Raw genomic sequence first — 19,244 nt, 5'->3', positions numbered from 1 at the left:
TGAAGATAATACACTGCTCAAAAAAATAAAGGGGACACTGAAATAACACATCCTAGATCTGAATGAATTAAATATTCTCATTGAATACTTTGTTCTGTACAAAGTTGAATGTGCTGACAACAAAATCACACAAAAATCATCAATGGAAATCAAATTTATTAACCAATGGAGGCCTGGATTTGGAGTCACACACAAAATTAAAGTGGAAAAACACACTACAGGCTGATCCAACTTTGATGTAATGTCCTTAAAACAAGTCAAAATGAGGCTCAGTATTGTGTGTGGCCTCCACGTGCCTGTATGACCTTCCTACAATGCCTGGGCATGCTCCTGATGAGGTGGCGGATGGTCTCCTGAGGGATCTCCTCCCAGACCTTGACTAAAGCATCTGACAACTCCTGGACAGTCTGTGGTGCAACGTGGCGTTGATGGATGGAGCAAGACATGATGTCCCAGATGTGCTCAATCGGATTCAGGTCTGGGGAACGGGCGGGCCAGTCCATAGCTTCAATGCCTTCATCTTGCAGGAACTGCTGGCACCAGCATATGGTCTCACAAGGGCAGTCAGGCTACCTCTGGCAAGCACATAGAGGGCTGTGCGGCCCTCCAAAGAAATGCCACCCCACACCATTACTGACCCACTGCCAAACCGGTCATGCTGAAGGATGCATGCATGCAGGCAGCAGATCGCGCTCCACGGCATCTCCAGACTCTGTCATGTCTGTCACATGTGCTCAGTGTGAACCTGCTTTCATCTGTGAAGAGCACAGGGCGCCAGTGGCGAATTTGCCAATCCTGGTGTTCTCTGGCAAATGTCAAGCATCCTGCACGGTGTTGGGCTGTGAGCACAACCCCCGTCTGTGGACGTCGGGCCCTCATACCATCCTCATGGACTCGGTTTCTAACCATTTGTGCAGACACATGCACATTTGTGGCCTGCTGGAAGTCATTTTGCAGGGCTCTGGCAGTGCTCCTCCTGTTCCTCCTTGCACAAAGGCGGAGGTAGCGGTCCTGCTGCTGGGTTGTTGCCCTCCTACAGCCTCCTTCACGTCTCCTGGTGTACTGGCCTGTCTCCTGGTAGCGCATCCAGCCTCTGGGCACTACGCTGACAGACACAGCAAACCTTCTTGCCACAGCTGCACTACCTGAGCCACTTATGTGGGTTGTAGAGTCAGTTTCATGCTACCACGAGTGTGAAAGCACCACCAACATTCAAAAGAGACCAAAACATCAGCCAGAAAGCATAGGTACTGAGAAGTGGTCTGTGGTCCCCACCTGCAGAACCACTCCTTTATTGAGTGTGTCTTGCTAATTGCCAATAATTTCCACCTGTTGTCTATTCCATTTGCACAACATGTGAAATTGATTGTCAATCAGTGTTGCTTCCTAAGTGGACAGTTTGATTTCACAGAAGTCTGATTTACTTGGCGTTATATTGTGTTGCTTAAGTGTTCCCTTTATTTTTTTGAGCAGTGTATAACAAAATTTTTGCTGTTGGTCTGTTTGTCATGAAATGACACCTGCTCAGTGGTGGTCTTGATTATTAATGAACAGGTTAAAGTTCACCTGAAATATCACAAAATTTTCTGAAATTTCAATGTACTTGACTCCACCTGAATTCGTAGGCCATTCATGTGGTGCATCCTGGTGGGAAACTCATTTTTCCAGTGAAATCAAGACCACTTGAAAGCAGCATTGTATACATTATATTTCCAAAAGTATTCACTCACCCATCCAAATAATTGAATTCAGGTGTTCCAATCACTTCTATGGCCACATGTGTATAATACCAAGCACCTAGGCATGCAACTGCTTCTCAAACATTTGTGAAAGAATGGGTCGCTCTCAGGAGCTCAGTGAATTCCAGCATGGTACCATGATAGGATGCCACCTGTGCAACAAGTCCAATTGTAAAAGTTCCTTACTACTAGATATTCCACAGTCAACTGTCGAACGACAGCAACTCAGCCAAGAAGTGATAGGCCACAAATGACAGAATGGACTCAATCGCTACAGACCTCCAAACTTCATGTAGCCTTCAGATTAGCTCAAGAACAGTACATAGAGAGCTTCATGGAATGTGCCAAACAGCTGCATCAAAGCCTTAGATCACCAAGCACAATGCAAAGCATCGAATGCAGTGGTGTAAAGCGCCACCACTGAACTCTAGAGCAGTGTTCTCTGGAGTGACAAATCACACTTCTCCGTCTGGAAATCCGATGGATGAGTGGGTTTTTCAGTTGCCAGAAGAATGGTACTTGTCTGGTTTTTTTTCAGGAGTTGGGCTTAGCCCCTTAGTTCCAGTGAAAGGAACTCTTAATGCTTCAGCAGACCAAGAGGTTTTGGACAATTTCATGCTCCTAACTTTGTGGGAACAGTTTGGGGACGGCCCCCTCTTGTTCCAACATGACTGCGCACCATTGCACAAAGCAGGGTCCATAAAGACATGGATTAGCGAGTTCGGTGTGCACTGAGTCGTAACTTCAACCGAATAAAACACCTTTGGGTTGAATTAGAGCGGAGACTGCGAGCCAGGCCTTCTCATCCAACATTAGGGTCTGACTTCACAAATGTTCTTCTGGAAGAATGGTCAAAAATACCCATAAACACACTCCTAAACCTTGTGGAAAGCCTTACCAGAAGAGTTGAAGCCGTTATAGCTGCAAAGCGTGGGCCGACATCATATTAAACCCTATGGATTGAGAATGGGATCTGTAGAACTATAAAAATGATAATATGGACAATAATTGCAGACACAAGTTAGGTGTGCCTAAAAGAGTAGCCAAAAAACAGAACAAAACAAGAAAATATTTACAATGTTTTAATATGACAGCAAAGATATCTTCGACTTTGACTGTGGAGACTTCGTTCCTCCACACAATGTAGGCTAACTTCAGTGCAATCCGCAAGATGTTTATCAGATGCAGTTTCACTTCAAAAGGCCTTGTTTTTGCATCTGAAAATAACCTTGTTTACAATAAACAAGTCTAAAGCAATTAGACTATAGAGAAAGTCATTGCCGGTTTTATTATGCATTGCATTCATGTTCCCTTATTATAGTATTACATGAGACTTTTATCATCTGCTCTTCAAATGTGAGTTGAGGCTTGGTTGCGCCCAAAAAGGCTGCTTTGTTAGCTGAGGGTAGTGGCAGCAAGCTACAATGCATGTACCTCTGATGAAACTCTGTGTAATGCTCGACAGAGGTATTTATAATAGCAAAGGTCTCTCTATTTCTCTCTCTCTTTCTGACGTATTGCCTTCTCTCTGTTCTCCCCATTTCCTTCTCACTCTGTAGCTCTTTCCCTGTCTCTCTGTCTTGACTGTCTGTCTCATTCCTTCATTCTTTCTCACTCTCTTTTTCTTCCCCTATTGCTCTCTCACTGCACAAGCCTGCTTTTCCTATTCCCAGCTCATCTAAATTGCATGGCTGTGACAGCTGAAAGAGTTCACACTCTCAGACACAAGCTTTTTCCAGCCCGACAGGTCTGGCTCGGGAAAGGCAAGAAAGAAAGGAAAAAAACGAGTATGGCAAGTACAGCTTCACATGATGCAACCCAAATATCATCACGATCTGCTCGATTAAAGTGCCCGTAGTCAAGAGATGCACCCTCAGACAAAGAGAACGTTCAAAACAACGCCCAGAAATAGCTGACGCTTGTTAGAGGGGGCCACTTATAATCATTTAGCAGTTTCACAGAAATTTGTGTGTTGAAATCAGTGACCTTAGGCAAATGTGTTCGTCTAGTGGAACCTTATTTCCAGGATGTTGACTTGACTTTAATTTCCTCATTCAGAGCAAAGAGTTTCACAATGAATCAGCTGCTGCTGCGCGCACATGCAGAAGGTGGATGTCAAGGTCTTGCATGTCCACACCAGGCCAAATGCGTCTCCGTCAGCAAGTGACCAGCAGTTTTTTACCTAACGCTGACCTTTCCATGACTCCACACCTTTTAATTCCATTTCAATCGGGTCACACTATCGTGAGACTCAGTATCACAGAGGTGGAGCTCAGGATCAACACCTTTGGATTCATTCCCCATTGATCATCTGAGGGAGTGGAGAGTGTTGCATGGCATCATTTGAATATGCAACTGCTGCTTTGTGTACAGGTAGTTGCCATGGCTGCAGGCCTCCGTGCTTTGGGTGTTTTTTTTCCATGCCTGCCTGCGTGTGTCGACACAGTTCCTGTTGGCTGACGAGTAAGGGAGAGGGTTGAGCAATCCCCAGGCTATTGCGTAACCCTACCCTTCTCACTGCCACTCTCAGGTGTGTTCTCGCACTCTCTCTCTTGCTCTTACTCACTCTCTCTCTTTCTGTTTCTCTTATATTACCTCTCACTTTGCTCTCTTAGTGTCTAATTTCTCTGTCCCTTTCACTCCACCTTATTTCTTCCTCTGTCTCCTCTTGTACCATATACCTTATATATGTCTCTCACTCAACCCTATCTCTCTCTCTCAGGCTGAGCTGCCTGTAAATCAAACTCTTTGAGGAATGTGAAGCTTTCTGCTAGCGGAGGTGAGGTAATGCCATGTACATACGCGGCCTCTGGCCCCAGGGGCTATGCAGGGGAAGGGGTGGGCTGGGAGGAGTTGCACAACCGCCTGTCTGGAGCTGCTCTCTGAAACTCTAGAGCTGCTAGTGGCTGTACTGTAGACCGGGTAGGGGCTGGACACAGCTGTAACAAGTTGCAAGGTAGACAGGGACATCAGCACACAAAGAGAGTGACTGTGGAGAGACAATAGTGGTGGAAAATAAAGGGAGGTTTTCAGGGTTCATTTTAACTTGTACAGTGAGGCACAACCTTAACACTCCAGTTCACTCTCATAACTACACAACATACATATTAGTTTAATTGTTGGCGCTGTAAAATTCATAGTGTTTAATGAACAATAGGCCTCAGTCAAACATGTTTATGTGGCTAAGAGTGAATGAAATCATATAGCCACCATTGAAATCATTCTAACTAGTATCTACTAACTTCCTTTCATCATTAGCCACATTAGCCACATGTTTGGCTGAGCTATTCCTTTAAGCTATTAAGATGCACGATTGAATATTAGGCCTAGAATCTGAGGGGTTAATGTAGATGGATTCTTTGCACGCTCTGCTGCAATGTCCCTCTGGCTGTACAAACCACTGACTGTACAGTATGTTAGTCTGAGAAGACCTTTTTAGTGCTTTTGTGAACGAGGGAGCACGTGCGTGGATTCCGTCTGATGACACAACAGCCAGATAGCGCTGTACTGTATGCGATCACATGCAATTCCAGGCAATAGCACCGTCTGGCATTGCAATAGGGAGCAGGGCCTGGGCTTTTACTATGCCGTAACGATCTGCAATCAGAGTGCAACGATGACCAACCACAGAGCATTTACCTCCGCACACCAAGCCCGCACACCCCGCTCTCAGATGGATGAAGGCGGGTCAATCATGTTGTGTGTGTGCACGAGGAATAACAGCAGCAAGGGCTTTGAGACAGAGATTGCATGGGAATTGCAGGATGTGAGTCAGGTGTTGACATATAGCAACCACAGATCCCTATTCTGAGATCAGCCTGGCAAGGCCATGGCTCAAAAGGGGAAGTCTGATCAGGGAGTGCAAGCGTTGTTTCAATAGGAGTTGAGTCTCCAGGGAGCTTGATAATGTTCCTCCTGAGAATGCTAGCTTATCACACCAGCATCCGGCGTTTACAACATAAATTTTTACCTCATAGGAGTCACTGATGCCAAGAATATATTACCCAAGCAGTCTTAGGGCAGATGAAACAACAAGAAAACTGTGCAATCTCAGTGATGCATTGTATGCAACATCTTTTACTAGTGTTTCACTAGAAAAGTTACGGCAGGCCAGAAGGCAACTGAACTGTCCATGCTTTGCACACAATTAAGTTTTAGAAAGCGAGGTTGGGCAAGCTTTATAGATCTCAGCTTAGTTGAGCTGACTTAGCTAAAACAATATTCCAGTACATTTTGAACTAAAAACTTCACGTTATCTAGCTATTCTAAAAAGATCACTGATATTTTTTACTTGGGTTGAACGGAAACAATATACCAAATTACACATACATTTACAATTACAATTACACACACATACATAGGGCGGAAGAAACAACAAGAAGAATATTTAATACATGCAATCTCAATGATACTTCTTACATCTTTTGCAAGGATTTGACTGTAAAAGTTAATGGAGGCCAGAACTGAGCTGACCTGTCCATGTGTTAATCATTCACTAACACAGATTTGCCAAAAACTTTAGTTCTTTGTAAAAACTTTGTAACTTTAGTTCTGCTTTTCATTTCAAATGGGATTTTTCTTTATTTGAAAATGGTCGCACAGTTTGGATAAATCTGGTGTAGTTTTTTGTGTAATGAAGCTAACATTAGCATGGCCACAAGTTTGTTGTCATTTTAGGTGGCAACAGCAACATTGTCAGGGCAAACTATAGACTTGTTCAACTGTAAACTTGATGTAGCTGCGCTAAAAATACTCCATAAATGTCCCTTTATGCATCCATTCATTTTCTAAGCCGCTTCTCCCTCAGGGTTGCGTGGGGGTGCTGGAGCCCATCCCAGCAGTCATTGGGCGGAAGGCAGGATACACCCTGGACAGGTTGCCAGTCCATCGCAGGGCAGACAGACATACACAATCACCCACACCTAGGGGCAATGTAGCTTGTCCAATTGGCCAGACTGTATGTCTTTGGACTGTGGGAGGAAACTGACGCAGACACGGGGAGAACATGCAAACTCCACACAGAAAGGACCCAAACCCAGGCCTTCCTTGCTGTGAGGCGACAGCGCTACCCACCACGCCACCATGCCGCCCAAATGTCCCTTTATGTTAAATGGAATTTTTCCTAGTTTATGTAAAGTTTGTCCAAACTCACAAGAGTTCCAAGAATGCAGTAGTGCGCAAGCAGCTTTGGCATAGAAGAAACAAGCAGCTTCACCATTACTTTTTGCAATCTCAGTGACACATCCTATGCAACACCTATTGCAAATGGCTTCACTGGAAAAGTTAAGTCAGGCCACAAGGCGATTAGGCAGCAGTTCACTTCTTTCATGTGGGCAGGCAGTGGCAGGAGAAGTTCACCTGAAGCTAAAGAGGAAGTTCTTGGCTCTCATTCATGGTTCTTTTCAGCTCTCCTGTGGTTTCCAGAAAAAGGAACTTGAGAGAGGCAAGTCAGGGTTTCCCTTGTTCTTGTGAACATGTTATTACAGAGAGATTGAAAGGCACAGAAAGAGAGAAAGAAGTTTCTCCAGAGACTGGTATTCCCCTCTTGAGACTAACATGGCTAAATCAGGCGAGTTGCGCTGTCGTCGTTGCACTCACTGGAAAAAGTTGCTGCAGAGGAGAATAATGTGGGTTGTTGCGCTAGCTCGCATGAAATCATTAGTCATTCCATGAATCGCAATGTCATAATCATTTAGGGTTAATCATACATTTGACTTCCTTTTTTTTTAATTTTAGGGTCACTCTTGACTTTAGCCAATATCCTTTGCAGTCAGAAGCTGTTTTATTGCATAGATTTTTTTCCTAGATAATCTCAAAATTGCTCTTTATCTGTGGCCCGGGGCTCTTTTGGCATGAAAACTGTTTACATGGCCATGAATATGAAAGGTATTGAAAAGAGAGCTTGCATAAACCGTGCATGCAGCACTGTGATTTATTTGCACTGGTCTAAGATTGTGATTTCCTTCCTATGATGGCTGGCCCATGAAGGGCCAGGAGGGTGAGTCATTACTGAAGCATGCAGGGAGACATGGATGTCTCCATGACTACATTCGGAGAACGGTCATATAGGGGCCTAGAGGTCTAAGAATGTTAGAGTTGTGTAGAATGTAGCACTTTCCTTGTCCTCTGTCAAGTCAACATGAGCGCCCACACATTTGCACATAGACGCACACTCATGTTTTCAGTTGAGTACACACATCACCCACCAGGCATTCTCAATCACACGGTGCTTACAAAGACGCATGCATAGTAGCTGTCCGATGTGACTCAAAATGAAACCTACCACAGGAAAAGACCTTTTAGCTATGCAGAGATGATAATCTTGAAAAATCACATGTGTGGCATTTACATAGAGCCAGGACAGGATATGTGTGCTACAAAACAAAATTGTTTGTGACAACCAAATAGGCTGAACTTTGACTTTTGAAAAACAAACTGAATTCACTCCTTGATTAGACTGATATTGGGAAAGGGTCAGATTGTAAAAATAGCAGTGAAAATAGTGCCAGTAAGGTGCTAAAATGGGTTCGCTGGAGCAAAGCCATCCACTTAAACTCTGATATATTCAGTTTACTTATATCATTTAAAGAAATTGGAATGAAGTTTTCAGTTGTTTGTCATTATACCTTTCAGAAAAAAGCCTAGCAGACACAGAGGCCCTGAAATACAAAACATGACATCAGAAAAATTGCCTGCAACCTTTAGTATTTTTTAATTTCATTTTTATTTCTCATGTTGCATTGCTTTTCCAGTGCTATCTATGTATATACAGCCAAGCCAGAGCTCTCATTGGTTAGGACATAAGGAGCTAAGGACATAAGCCTAGTGTATTCACAATTTAAAGTGACAGTGAAATCACATCTTGATTTCCAATGTATGGAACTACTTTTCTGAGAAGTCATTTTGGAAGTCCTACATATATGACTAGTTCAGAGTTTACTTTGTCTTTACTGGAATTCTGTGAAGCTGCTTTGTGAAAACATCAGCTGTAAAAAGTGCTATACAAATAAATTTGACTTGACCTGACTTTAAGGTAGCCTGACCAACGTTTCAGTCAGATGAACAATGAAGAAATGAAAACAGCGGTAAGTCTATGCCAGAGCTCTGAAGGAAACACTGTAAAACTACTATATGGTCAAATCTGTATTAATATGTCAGTTACAAGCTTCAGATGAAAAGGGACATCTATATAAGCTACAAATGTCTGTGTTTAATATAGAAAAGCCAGAAAAAAGTTAAATTGCTGTTTGCTTAGTGCTAGCATACAACTGGAATCACAAGGGGGCACTACCAGAAATAAGCATTATTGTACAGGTATTTTTTTTTTGTGTTTCAGATTTATGGACCAAACTGAAGGCCTAGCTCTTAAAGTCACACTTAACTGAATTATACATTCTGTTGAATACAGACAAAACTCTAAGTTTAACAAAGTGTAAAGAGTGTAAGTAGAATCTTTAAGTTAAAGTCATTTATAGCAATTTTATAGCAGTGACTATATAAACTATTTCTAATGTATAAATGCTTATATTTAAAAAGACTGCTGACTTGGCAGTAACGCAAAGTTGCTGTCTTAGCAATACCATTAAAGTGGTATTTTTTATGGACTGATCTTATAAGAACTAGTTCTGTAAATATTATATGTCGACCTGAACCTTTTTCAAACACAAACTAAATGTAGGCTTTGGTGGGTTCAGCCACATTGGTGAAACAGTTGGCTATGCTTAATTTCCTTTGAGAGGGCAGCCCAAATGTGCTAAAGATGCTTTTTTTTATCGAGTGATTTGTATGTGTGATAGGGTTCGTCTTGGGAGAGCATATCTTTTGTTGTGACTGGATACAGATTCAAATTGAGATCCTCCTTCTTCTCTCACCTCATTCATTCTTCTCAAGCTTTCCATCGGTCAATTACCCGTTTTGGGCTGGTTCCAGGAAAGGTTTCCTTTTTCCTCAATGACCTCGAAGAGCCTATAGTGCATAAATGGAAGAGTGGGTAGAGGCTATTGACCGGATGAACCATTGTGGATAATGGATTTCTCAGGCTACATGTGCATTTAGGAGAGATCTAGTTTCTTCCCTACTGAATGAGGCCTGCTTCACTTTACATGACTAAAAGGCTTTGCTTCGCTAAGGGAAATCCTGCAACTAGACAAACCCTGTATTGAATATCACATGCAAGTGTCATATACCCATTTACAATTTCCTCTAGAAGGCAACACGATGTGTGCCAGTGGCTGTACATCTAAGCATGTGTGTTTGTGCTGTATGAAGAGGCCAGTATTTACACATTCCTAGCCATGCTATTAATAAAGGAACTCTGTTTTCCCATGGAGAGAGAGAGAAGTTCAGCTGCTTGTTCAGCTCACTATGTCCAAAGGGGTGGTGTGTCTGTGTGTGTGTGGGGGGGGGGTGTTGGGGGGGGGGGCAGTGTTCAGTACTCTAAACTTTGACCCCTTGGACATGTTGGACTTCCTAGTTCCCAGAGCGCAACGCAGACTTGCCCAACATATTATTTTGTTCCACTCTCTGTCTCTGTAAACTTCAGAGAGATATGCTTAGATAACAACAAATGCCTTTCCCTTTTTTCAATGAAAGGATGTTTTCCTCTGTTCACTCTGTTTTTTAAATCTTAAACTGTTTGTACTCCTATATTTTTTTCTGTTTTTAGATAGTTGAAATGCCATTCAGAGCTCTTTGACAAAGCAGCTCGATTTGCGTGCTGTGCTGACAGAACAGTCCAGTCATGATTTAGGGTTGTGAGAGTATTGCAATCTCTGTGGCAATATGATGACAGTATTGCGATAAGAAAGCGTGTGACCTATCATTAGACAACAGGGTTGTTTGCTAATGTCTGTCTGCTTAGTCCACAATAGAGACTTGTCTGTGTCACCACAATGATCAGCCAAATGTACATTTATGCTCAGTTTGACTGGTTTCACAGAAGCCAGCCATCCCACACCACAGAGTCTGGTCTCCCAGCTCTAGACTGAAGGAATGGTTCTTAAAGCTAATTTAGCTAATAAGCAAAATAAGCTAACAACATGCAAAGCATCACAGATTTTCCTCAAATCAAGCTGTAATCTTAATAGATTTGCTTACGTAGTTTCTGACATCGTATCACTATTATATAAAGAATTGTCAATATTGTGTGACTAACAGCTAAAAACATAAGTAGCAGCCACCTTGGAGTCTGAATTTTGTCATTTTTATAGATAACAGCATGTTGTGTAATGTCAAAAAAATGTTCCAGTCTGTTTCAGATTACTTAACAACTTGGCACAATTTGAGGCAAGCGCTTAATGATTTAATCGAGTAGACTGAACAGTGCTAATTGATGGCATGTAAGCTTTTTTTACTTGTTAGCAGAGACTTTCACAAGGCACTCATACAAGTTCGCATGCTAGATTAGCTGAAAATGTTAGCTAAATCAGCTATAGCACTAGCTAGCATACTTCATGTTGAAACTACTCACAAACCATTTCAAGTTGTCTTGCCACTTTCCTTAAAACCCCTCATTTCTGATGTAGCGCATCAATTTGTCTACCAGACATTAAATCTGACACTGCTGTACACAATTATGTCTGTCCATAACCATAGCAAAACACGTACATGTCACATATGCAAATTGGTAACAAAAGGTTTTTATTAATTTATCACATTAGAATATAGATCACAGAACCATTACCCAACTCTGTTTGCACACAGAGGAATTAGACCTCCGCATTTAACCCATCCGTGCAGTGAAACACCAACAAACATGCACACTAGTGCGCACAAACACTAGGGGGCAGTGAGGACACTTACTTGGAGTGGTGGGCAGTCCTATCCATGGCGCACGGGGAGCAGTTGGGTGCCTTGCTCAAGGGCTCTTCAGTCACATACTGTCGGCCAAGGGGATCAAAACAGTGACCTTCCAGTCACAAGGCTATTTCCCTAACCTCCAGCCCACCACTTCCCCCATTAAGATTGGTGGTCATAATTTAATTAGTTTTGTTTGGGGTTATTTTATCAGGATAATATTTTCAGTCTTCTTTGTCCCTTGGCTGTCGACTTCTAGCATTTATAGCTAGCTGATGTTAGTGCTTTCTCAGTTCTAACACACAGTGAGTCCCATCTGACGGACTATCTAAGATTTATTTTTCTCTCCTTAGTCAGAGAGAAATGAAAAGGGAAAAGGGGCAGGTGGGCCAGCCATTACATCCATTGTTGTTAGGACCCTCGAATGAGAGCGGCTGCCTTAGTCATTTCTGTTTTTTGTTGTAACCTGAAGACCACCTCACTTCCTTTTACGAAGTGCTCAGCGGACATCATGCACCCTCTGTAATAACACACAGAGACAGAGTCTATGGAGGGCCCTACAAAGGCAGCTTTGTTCTGGCCCATCGAGCAAGTATTGCCCAAGAGCGGGTCACTCTGCTGTGGTCCCATGAGTGAAGGCCACACAATGACAGCCTGTTTAGACATATCTCCTCCCCCATCCCCCTATTCCCCCTGCTCTCTGCTCTGCGGTTGGGTTCGTTTCATTTCACTGGGATGCTCTCACTTCCGTGTTATTGTCTTGTTCCTGCTCCCTTGGCTAGATCTGCTGAGATTCAGCACTTTGCTTGCATGCCCTGTTGCAGACAACACTGAAAAAAAAAAGTGATCATAATGTGTCTTGATTCCAATGTGTACATAATTTTCACATGAATAAAATCTAGTACATTAACATAATTGTGTTTGTTTACTTACCTTTGGAAATCATTGACCTGCCAATGCTCCACCCTCAAATGCATTTCTTTTTGTAACTGTTTTGGCAAGCTTTAATGATTTAATGCAATAATGTTAGTTGACCTCATGACAAATTGTAGTGCACAACTGCTGAAATATGTACATTTAAAGCAGATAGTCCCCAGAGGCTGCATAATTTATCCTTTTGCTCTCAAACTGTGCAAGTGCCCTTTTGGTTGTATGGACTATATATATGTAGCCTCCACTATTATTCAAGATCTGTACCTGTGTGGCACAGTCAGCTTAACCTTGCCTGGGGAATAGTGCTATGGGGGGCCACGTAGAACCCAATATTGTCATAACTTCCCAATAATGTAAGAACCCCAAAAATGTAATACAAATTTGGTCAAAATGTATTTAAACCCAATAATGTAATACAATGTCTTAACTCATAATGTAATGATATTACATTATTGGGAATTTATTATATGTACACAGACACACACACACACACACACACACACACACACACACACTATATATATATATATATATATATATATATATATATATATATATATATATATATATATATATATATATATATAATGTCCATATGATGGAGAAAACAGTAAATTAATCAAATATCACCAAATACAACCAAAGGGCCAAGAGTGGTATTTGCCAATCTCTGCAATGATGCAATAAGACGTTAATAAGACGTTGGTTAATAAGACGTTGGTCAACCCAAAAAAAATAATAAATTCCAATTTATGTAATAAAGTGCTACATAATCAGTAAAATATTTTATTATCAGTTAAGACATTGTATTACGTTATTGGCCAAGTTATTACATTATTAGGTTTTATTACGTTTGACCAAGTTAAGTGCAAAATTTTATTTTTAAATATTTCTGTCTGCTTTTAAAATATTGGGAAATTATTGCATTATTATATTCTACAGGGCAGCTTGTGTTCCACAAGCTACATTGCTTTGGTGCACTGCTTCTAGATTTCACTTCAGTCAAATCAGACCTGTCACACATGCATGCATCACGATTCTATTGATAAAGCACTGATAATATCTCTTTACAAAAGCATTCACATAATGATGTTTTTATATTGAACAACAACCATTCATAATGTTGGAGTAAGGGGAGCAAATAATGAGCTAACCTGCCAAAAGTAACTTGTATCTCTTTAGTAGTCAGATAGTGTAGTGTTTAACAAGGCTAGAGTTCATTTCCCAGCACTGGCAGAAATGGTATTGCTTCAGATTGCTTCGAGAAAGACTCCTAAAACTACACATTTACTCCAAAAATGACTCCTACATTTACTTTCCTTTGAAACCTGATTAGATCATCACTCTGGATGACAGTGTCTACCATATGTGGTAAATTGAATTAAGTTTCATTCACATGCTGATTTTTCTTTTTCCCCCTTGAGCTCCTTCCTTTCAAAATGTCTCTGCATAGGCCTGATTCATAGAAGGCTCTAATGTTTTTTTGTCATTTCAAATATGTCATTGTCATTTCAAATATGCTGTTTCAGCTGCAACAAAACAGGGCAGCTTTAGTAGCGTAACATTTTAAACTAGAAATTCAACATTTGTATTGAGGAATTATTGTAGCAGTTCAATTTGAAGAGTTTATGTGTTTAGACAATACTTCAGTTGTACACTACAATTATATGTATTGTATATGGCTTGTAGAATCTTGTGGCAGTTGCTATGACAGCGTAGACCATGGATAAGCTAAATGTGTTGGTGTAATATATTGTATTTATATGGAAACAATGAATACTTTTGAAGTCAATTTAATGCATCACTTTTTTTTCTTTTATCTTTCTGTCATCTGTAGTTTTTTGTTGTTGTTTTTTGCCATAGAGAAAAATAGCCCTCATTAAACATCAGACCAGAGCAATGTAGACAATGGCACCGAAGACCAGGCCGTATGCGGAATGTACTGTAATGTCTGTAATTGTTGCATCACACACATTTTACGCCGCCATTGTGTTTGGTGGCATTTTTAGTGGTATCAACAACATTGTGCTGTAGCCTGAAGGGCAGAATAGCTGTTTGATGAGGTCACCGCTTTGTATGTCTTACTTCAGTACGGGTTTGTGCCAGCAGCATAAAGCCTCTCGGAGAGAAACAATCAAGCGTCTGTGGTGGACCGGCACAAGCTCCTACAACAGACTGTCCACATTCACAAACTCTGACTTGTGCAATGTGCATACACTTGATTGCAGCATGGAAAGACCTGTACAATGAATGCATTTTCCAATGACACACACAGATCTCTTAACCTGAAGGTGACCTAATCTAATCTGTAATCATGGGATGTCTTCAGAAGCACAGATTTCAGCAAGACTCTGCAGGATTACGCAAGAGGCTACGTCTCCTGCTTGCTGTTGGGGGTTGATTAGAGTTGTTGCAGCCAGGAGGCTTGTGGACAGTAGGTCAGCAATGTGTATGTTTGTGTGTGTGTGTGTGTGTGTGTGTGGTTGTGTACATGTGTTCTGCTGCTTCTCTCATCTCACTGCTGCTATTACCGGTGCTATTTGTGAAACAGGACACTTCTGGCTGGCAGGCTAGTCACATTGAGCATTACTGGAAATATTCATGCTGACTTTTGTGCATATAATGATTATAGTGTTAGAGTGATAGCAGAGAACCAGTGAAAGCACAGCTTAGCAGTTCATTACAACATGTGTGAGTGAGTGTTTGTATGTGTGCAGATAATATGTGCTTACTTTGTATGTTTTCAATACAAAAATGTGCTGATTTCTTTTGGAAAACTAAGACAAAAACCAAGACTAACCTATAATATGAAGAGCAGGAAAATTCTTATGTTTTTAAAACTTAAAGGTCAAAAACATTTCTATTTGGTTACTAAGGTTAAAATTAGGGTTAGGTTTAGAGTTAGACTTATATATATAATTATTTATAGCACAAACTAGCTCACAAGATATCAATGATTTCTTTATGTTCTTTTTACTTTATTTGTGTTTATTGACATACTGTGCATTTGAATGCCATATGGTGTTTTACTGTTGCTTCCAAGATAAGTAGTTTTAAGCAATGTTCTTAGGTGCCTACGATTTCTGCACAGTACTGTGTATGTATATATGACATGTTTTAACATACAGGTGTTAGGTAAGAGGGTATATTTATGACCCCTTGTCCTGACGCTGTATAAAAACAAGTGTGTATGCGTGTGTGTTTGCACCTCAGCCGGGCCAGCTGATTGCTCAACATCCTCTCAGGTCATGTGAAATATGAGCAGTACAGAGCGACACAGGATGTGTTGCCTGGGCCCTCAGCATGCGGCCACAGCTCCCTCCCTCCATCCCTCTTTCACGCCCATCCCACGCCCTCTCTTCTCCCCAACTCTTCTCGTCCCTCCCCTCTCCTCGCCCCTTCCCTTGTATGTGTATGTTTCTTTGTCTGTGATGGGAGTGCACAGAACAAGTATTTCTATGCAGGTCCTTTGTGTGAATGGTTGTGTGTTGTGCTGGACAATAAGATCTTATAGTTAAATTTATTTAATATTAAATGTAAAACTGGAATGTTAGAATATTGATTTATGCAAATTACTAAAATACCGGGGTGGCCTATATTGTCTGACTGTGTAAAGTGCTTTTTGCTTTTTTTTTTTTTTTACTGTGGTTGAGGTTAGGTTTAGGTTCGGGGTTAAGTTTAGAACATTCTTACTGTCAAAAACTTGTATCTAATTGTTCCTTAATTTTTAATGTATAATAATGTAACAAGATTCCAAAAAATTTTGATCGGCTTATCATGAAATTTTCACATAATGTAAATGGCAACTAATGTTTTTTAAAAAGTAAGTGGTGACTAACATTGATAGCAATAGTGCATGTCAATGTTAGGGATGTATTAAATGGTAAGTGAATAGTGAACTGCTGGAGGGAGTGTTTATTGTTTCTTCATTCTATCTGGCTAGACTCATGCTGAATTTGCACTTTCAAGTAGTTGTTGCATCCATCCATCCATCCATCCATTTTCTAATCCGCTTCTCCGTCAGGGTTGCGGGGGGTGCTGGAGCCTATCCCAGCAGTCTTCGGGCGGAAGGCAGGATACACCCTGGACAGGTCGCCAGTCCATCGCAGGGCAGACAGACAGACACAGACAGTCACTCACACACTCACACCTAGGGGCAATTTAGCATGTCCAATCGACCTGACTGCATGTCTTTGGACTGTGGGAGGAAACCCACGCAGACACGGGGAGAACATGCAAACTCCACACAGAGAGGACCCCGGTCACCCGGTTGGGGAATCAAACCCAGGCCCTCTTTGCTGTGCTGGCGACAGCGTAGTTGTTGCATAATACATAAATTGAACCACCAACTTTTGGAGGTCACTTTTTGTCTCATTGGAATTGCAACATATGGCAGATTGCAAGCTGCTGCTTTGCTGCTGTGCAGTATGTTCAGCTATGCCTCTTTCTCTGTCACAAGTGACAGCAGTGTTACCAGCTTCGCTTGTTAGAAGTACAAGTTAGTTTTGTTTTTGACTGAGAAGAATATACAGTTAGAGGTGTGCATCCGGAAGTTAGAAAATCAAATCAAATCAAATTTATTTGTATAGTGCTTTTTACAACGGATGTTGTCACAAAGCAGCTTTACAGAATTTCGGAAAAGACCCCCCCCCAAGCCAGGGGCAACAGTGGTAAGGAAAAATTCCCTCAGAACTGAGGTAGAAACCTTGGGAGGATCCAGGCTCACCAGGGGGGACCCATCCTCCTCTGGTCAAACTACCTACAAGTGATAGTGATAAGAAAAGAGCAGGGCTAGTCAGTAGGTCTCAGAATCGCTGTTAGAAGCTTCAGGTGCCTCAAGGAGAGTTAGCACACTTTCAACTCCAGCAGCAAAGCCCTCACAGAGAGGCTCTGGGTGGCATCTCAGTGGCAAAGTTGCAAAGCTAAAGCTAATGCTAAAGCTTCCTCACACAAGCACCGCACCTTTCCCATTCACAGGTCAAACAGGTTTGCCCCACTCTGTTAGACACTCTCTGAGATGCATGTTGAAAGAGGTTATAGGTTATAATTGATTCTATTTTATGGCCAGTGAAAATAGCTTCACTGTTAAGGGCACCAGTAACCATAAGCTGTATGCCGGTATCTACCTTCGGGAGCAAGCCTGGTCCTTTGAGTTGGAATGGTATCCACCCCTCATGAAAGGGTATTTCCTGTAGCATAGCTCATAGTCTCTCAGATAGCCATCAGTGTAGGACAGTCAGTTGCTGACAGAGCAGGGCCAAGGCCAGGCAGCAAACAGGCTAAACTGTCAAATCTGCTAGCTGTCTTGAGATACCACATAGATTCCATCCAATTGAGACTGTGTCTGTTCCCTGAATAATACAAAATTTTAAAAAGTACTGAAGTAAGACATACAAAGCGTTGTCAGTGAGCTACAATTATGTACATAGACCTTCTTTAATCAGCAAGATGGAGGTATATCAGCTTTTTAAATATCTTTATATATATATATGCTTCAGGCATAAACCAGACAGCAGGCTACAAATTCTCTTCCTTGGAAATTTAATTTCCTAATATAAGTGCTTGAGGAACAAAAAATAATTAATTTTTACTAATTATAATCCATAGGCCACCAAGACCCTATTCTGTCTTTATACAGGAAATTGCTGACTTTTCAAATTTAATATTGCTCTTCATAATAATTCTTGATGAATTTAATATGTACTTTGACAAACCACAGGATCCACTTTAGTAAGGCATTTGTATCTATCTTAGACTGTTGGTTTCACACAAAAAATAAAGGGGTCCACTTTTTATTGCAACAACACTCTTGACTTAATTTTGACCTTTATTGTAAACATAGATAATTTAGCTATTCCCACGAGCACAGCAGTCTCAGATCATTACCTCATATAAAATATGCTTTAGTCGTGATATTTGTTCATCGCCACGCTATCATGTTAAGTAGTGTCTAACATCCTCCACAGCTAGTAGTTTTAGCAGAAACCTCCCAGATCTATCAGCTGTCTGTGTGAACATATTGAATTAGGTATTATTACATAGTGCTTAGAGGATACTTTTCTTTCTATTCTAGATAATGTGGCTCCAATAAAAGGAAAAATAATAAGGAAAAAAAAGCTCACCCCTGGTACAATGATCATACCTGAGCTTTAAAACAGACTGTCAGACAATTAGAGTGAAAATGGCACCTGACTAAACTAAAAATATTTCAGTCTGCTTGGAAGGATTGCCTTATAGACTATAGAAGGGCACTTACTGAGGCATGCTCAATCTACCTAACCTCTCTGATTGAAAATAATAAGTATTACTTCACCCAATTTCTAAACTGACCAAGAACCAAACGGCTACTGAACCCTAGATGCCATCAGCCCACAGCAGCAATTATTTTATTAATTTCTTTAATAAAATTGAAATAATCTGGCTAAATTAAATAGCTAAATTATCTATGTTTACAATAAAGGTCAAAATTAAGTCAAGAGTGTTGTTGCAATAATAAGTGGACCCCTTTATTTTTTGTGCTACAAACCTGCTGCCTTACAAAGCTTGAGGAGATTGTAACTACTGCAGAGAGGCTGGAATCGTTTCCCTTACTTCAACAAACTGAACTAGTTAAAATGATTCCCTCCTCAAAATCTTCTACTTGCATATTAAGTTTACTCCAAGAAATGTGGCCAGAAATAACCAAGCATCTACTATGCATAATAAACTCCTCTCTTAGTGTAGTTGTATACCAAAAACAGTCAAATTAGCAATAATTAAACCTGATTGAGAAACCTA

General features: G+C 41.1%; 1 long non-coding RNA gene across 2 annotated transcripts in view; it reads left to right on the top strand.

The window, feature by feature from the left end:
- Nucleotides 1-4,454: 4,454 nt before the first annotated feature.
- Nucleotides 4,455-19,244, top strand: part of LOC108425713 — a 57,023-nt gene continuing 42,233 nt past the window's right edge. For both annotated transcript variants that reach the window (XR_001857728.1, XR_001857729.1), the window contains exon 1: nt 4,455-4,518. This is a non-coding gene — a long non-coding RNA (uncharacterized LOC108425713). The remainder of the gene's footprint in view (nt 4,519-19,244) is intronic.

Source organism: Pygocentrus nattereri, chromosome 21 (assembly GCF_015220715.1).
Source record: "Pygocentrus nattereri isolate fPygNat1 chromosome 21, fPygNat1.pri, whole genome shotgun sequence".
Lineage (NCBI taxonomy): Eukaryota > Metazoa > Chordata > Actinopteri > Characiformes > Serrasalmidae > Pygocentrus > Pygocentrus nattereri.
This window is presented reverse-complemented; position numbering and strand designations above follow the sequence as displayed.